This window comes from Bison bison, unplaced genomic scaffold, assembly GCF_000754665.1.
Source record: "Bison bison bison isolate TAMUID 2011002044 unplaced genomic scaffold, Bison_UMD1.0 scf7180017864466, whole genome shotgun sequence".
NCBI lineage: Eukaryota > Metazoa > Chordata > Mammalia > Artiodactyla > Bovidae > Bison > Bison bison.
This window is the reverse complement of record NW_011495027.1, coordinates 12,159,483-12,164,664: the sequence shown is the minus strand read 5'-3', so window position 1 is coordinate 12,164,664 and position 5,182 is coordinate 12,159,483.

Here is a 5,182-nt window from a genome sequence, read left to right as displayed (position 1 = left end):
GAGACAGCTTTTTCACTCTCCTCTTTCACTTTCATCAAGAGGCTCTTTAGTTCTTCGCTTTCTGCCATAAGGGTGGTGTCATCTGCATATCTGTGTATAAAGGAGAAGAATCAGCCACCCCAAAATATCTCTTTGGCATGTAGATTTTTTTCAAGACAACCAGAAAATATAGAAGACTCAAGAAGTCTTTTTTTCTCCCCCTTAGCTGCTCAAAGAATTTAAATAAAGGGCTTGTTTTCAAAATAGAGCTATGACCAGAGATATCTGCAAAGCATATGGGCTAAGTGTGGTGGTGGGAACTAGCGAGGATGTAGAGATCAGAGTCCACTCTGTGTCCCATAGTCGCCACATGACACATCAAAATTTATTTACCAGACATTTGCTTTTCTATCTCTATATAAATTGTCTTCTTTCCCTGTGAATCCCTAAACCCCTACCCACAAGATCTTTTGTTTTTAACTGAAAATGGTATTTAAAGTGAGAGTTTAGGCTATTTTGGCAGAAATAGCCAAATGGTGTTTGGCAAATAGAAATGGTGTTTGGCAGAAACCAACACAACATTGTAAAGCAATTATCCTTCAATTTAAAAAAAGTTTAATGACATGGCAGAACTTGGACACTTCTAGTAGAGGAGATTCATTTCAGAGATTTCAGTCAGAAAATAGCAATATCGAGAGGCATCTGGGGAGAGATGATTTATCCAGTGAAGTAAGCACCTGCATTTGCCCTTTGTACTTTCAAGCTTGTCCTTCCCAGTTGCCTGGGGTAGTCATATCAGCTGTCACTCCACAGAACGAAGTTCCCCTCCTTATTTTAACTAAGTCTCTATTCACAGTCTGTGAATTAAAACCAACACATCCACAATCTAGCTGACTGAGCAACTAGACAGAAAACTAGGAAAGATACAGAAGAACTCAACAAGACATCAGTCAACAAGACTGAGCAGACATTTACAGAACACTCCATTCAAGAACACATCTTCTTTTCAAATACACTTGGAACGTATGCCAAGATACATGGTACCTCGAGTGGTAAAGATACCACCACGCACCTACTACAGTGGCCCAAATCCAAAAATCTGACAACACCAAAAGCTGCTGAGCGTGTGGAGTAATAGGAGTTTCTCAGGTTCCTCAGACACCTGGGCCCTGGAGGCGGGTAGCCTGGATTGAAACCTGGCTGTGCCACTTAAAGTATGACTTTGACCCAAGTCATCAGCCTCTCAGAAGCTCAGACTTCCCATCTGTTAATGGAAATAGTAATAACTATTTTCTCTTAAAGCTGTTGCAGTTTTTAAGCTACACTGAATTTTCACAAACTTAACTCATCCATGTAACCAGCACCTTGATCATGAAACAGAACATTTCCTTGACTCCAGATGTGGTTCCTGTGCTCTCTTCTTGTCATTATGTCCCAAAGCACGACCTTTTTTTACAGGCTAACTTTGCCTGCTTTGTACCTCATCTCAGTGGAGTCATATAACATGTATTTTTTTGGATTTGGCATCTTTCCTTAACACTATGTTCAGAGATTTACCCATTGTATGGAATTATAAATTCTTCATTCACATTACTGTACAGTATTCCACTGTATGTTTAAAATTCAGTTCTTTATGGGCATTTACGATCATAGAGTTGTTTGGGGGATTGAGTGATATGTACTGAACTCTTACAAACTGAAAACAGACCACATCTGTTTCTGTTTGGCATTGCATCCCTAATGCATAAATGCAGTAGGATCTTAAAAATACTTATTCAGTAAAGAAGCATTTTTTATTCTCTACATTAAACATATTGCCTTTAAAAACTAAAATATATCTGACGTAAATATTAGTTTCAGGTGTACTACATATTGATTCGATATTTGCATACATTATGAAATGAACACTGAGATAAGTAACCACCTGTCTCCACACAGAGTTATAACAACATTATTGACTATATTTCTTATACTATAAATTTCATCCCCATAGCTTAGTTTATAACTGGAGGTTTGTACCTCTGAGTCCCCTCACCAATTCACCCCTCCACCACGGGCTTCCGCTCCAGCAACCACCAGTGAGTTCTCTGTACGTGTAAGTCAGCTTTCATTTTGTTTGGTTCATTTTTTTAGATTCTACAAGTAAGTGAAATCATATGGTGTTTGTCTTTGTCTGATTTCTTTCACTTAGCACAGTACTATCTAGAATTCATTCATGTTGTCACAAATGACAAGATTTCTTTGTATGACTGAGGGATATTCCACTGTACATATACCACATCTTCATCCATTCATCTATTGATGGACTCAGGCTGCTTCCATGTCTTGGTTATTGTAAATAATGCTGCCACGAACACTAAGGTGTGCATATCTTCTCAAATCGATGCTTTTTTTCCCTTTGAGTAAATACCCAGAAGTAAAATTGTTGGCTCATGTGGTAGTTCTGTATTTAACTTTTTGAGGAGCTTCTATGCTGTTTTCTATAGTGGGTGCTATGGAATTTACAATGTCATCAACAGTACATCAAGGTTCCCTTTTCTCCATATCCTCACTGCTGCTGCTAAGTCGCTTCAGTCGTGTCCGACTCTGTGCGACCCCATAGACGGCGGCCCACCAGGCTCCCCCATCCCTGAGATTCTCCAGGCAAGAACACTGGAGTGGGTTGCCATTTCTTTCTCCAATGCATGAAAGGAAAAAGTGAAAGTGAAGTCACTCAGTCGTGTCCGAGTCTTCGTGACCCCATGGTCTGCAGCCTACCAGGCTCCTCTGTCCATGGGATTTTCCAGGCAAGAGTACTGGAGTGGGGTGCCGTTTCCTTCTCCAATATCCTCACTAACACTTGTTATTTGTTCTTTTTGAAGGTAGTCATTCTGACAGGTGTGTGGTGTCATCTTCCTGGGATTTAATTTTCATTTCCCAGATGATTAGTGACGTCGACATTTTTTCATATGCCTTTTGGCTGTCTGTATATATTCTTTGGGAAAATGTCTCTTCAGGTCTCTGTTCATATCTTATTCAAGTTTGTTTTTGATGTTGAATAACTGAGTTTTTGGTTTGTTTGGTTGGAAATTAACCCCTTATTGGATATATCGTTTGTAAATATATTCAATAAGCTACTTTTTCATTTTGCTGATAGTTTCCTTTGCTGTGCAAAAGCTTTTTAGTTCAATGTAGTCTCAGGTGTTTATTTTTGCTTTTGCTTCCCTTGCCTGAGGAGATAGATCCCCCAAAAATGTTGCTAAGATCAATGCCAAAGAGCATGCTGCCTGTGTTTTCTTCTAGAAGTTTTATGGTTTCAGTTCTTACATTTAAGTCTTTATCCATTTTGAGTTTATTTTTGAATATGGTATGAGAAAGTAGTCCAGTTTGATTCTTTTGCATGTAGCTGTCCAGTTTTCCCAGTACAATTTATTGAAGAGGCTGTCTTTTTCCCATTGTATAATCTTGCCTCTCTTGTCATAGATTAATTGACCATAAAAGTATGGGTTTCATTCTGGGCCCTCTGTTCCGTTTCCTTGATCTATGTGTCTGTTTTTGTGCCAGTACTATACTGTTTGGATTACTGTAGCTTTATAGTATAGTTTGAAGTCAGGGAATGCAATGCCTCTGGCTTTGTTCTTTCTCAAGATTGCTTTGTCTCTTGGAGGTCTTTTATGTTTCCACACAAATTTTAGAATTATGTGTTCTAGTTCTGTGAAAAATGCAATTGGTATTTGGCTAGGGATTGCCCTGAATCTGTAGCATGCCTTTGGTAGTATGGATATTTTAGTGTTATTAACTCTTCCAACCCATGAGCATGGTTTGTCTTTCCATTTGTTTGTGTCACTTTCATTTTCATCAGTGTGTTATAGTTTTCAGAGTATAAGCGTTTTACCTCATTGGTTAGATTTATTCCTAGGCATTTTATTCTTTTTGATGCAACTGTAAATAGGGTTCTTTTCTAAATTTCTCTTTGTGACAGCTTGCTATTAGTGGATAGAAATGCATCAGATTTACATATATTAACTTTGTATCCCACAACTTCACCAACCAAACTCATTTATTAGTTCTAATAGCTTTTTGGTGGGCATCTTTAGGATTTTCTGTATATAGTATTACATCATTTAAAATGCCAAACAGTGACAGTTTTACTTCTTCCTTTCCAATTTGGTTTCCCTTATTTCTTTTCTTTGTCTGATTGCTGTGACTTCCAATACAATACTGAATAAAAGTGGTGAGAGTGGGCATCCTTGTCATGTTCCTGATTTTGGAGGAAATGCTCTCATCTTTTTGTGGATGACTGTGATCTTAGCTGTGGCTTTGTCATATATGGCCACATATGTTGCATTTAAAATCAATGAAAAAAGACTACCACACTATGGTAGTAGTATGGTATGCTAAAAATAATATTATTATAAGAATAACTAAATAAATGCTTGTTATCTAAAATGAAGATTTGTAGTTTATTCCCAAAGATAAACACATTATTCTGACCATTTCCTTGCATTGCACTCTTCTGTTAATAAACCAGGGGGACTCTCAGCAAAGCACTCTAACAAAGTACATAAGCCTTTCATAATTTTAGTTTCTTTATTTTTTCCCATATCTATTATTTCTCTCTCTCTACATTTTGTCTAGAGAAAAGAATGCTTGATTTTTTTTTTTTTTACATATAAAATAGGTATTTCTTCCATAGTGCATACAAAGAAAAATCCCAATCTTCTCTGGGCATTGTCTTCTTCAGCTATCCATGTGAAAATGAAACCTCTCAAGACTCTGACCTTTTTCTTCAAAGCAGTGTGAGTTACAAAAGAGACTTTACAGTTTTTTCAGCTATAAATTCAGATCAGTTCAAAGCATCTGCTTCCTTTAAGATTCTCTTAAAAGGAAACTTGATATGTTTATTATACAAAATACTTTAGGGAAAAAAAAACAAGTCCTCCCTGTTTAGATCTAAGGAGATCTTGTAGAGTTTTAGAATTTCTCAAATGTGAAGTCTTCCCATCTCCATTTCATTCAAGATAATGCATTTTCTGTTCAGATAAATCTTGAAATGAATTACTCAACATTTCCATTGTAGACACTTATAGGTAACTTCAAACATGTTAGCGCTGAAAGAGTACTGCCCCAGGATTAAGCAATAGTACTCCTGATTTAATCAAACAGAGCCAGCCACTGATCACTTCTGACCTCCAGACTTACAATACCTTTCACCTTTCTCTCA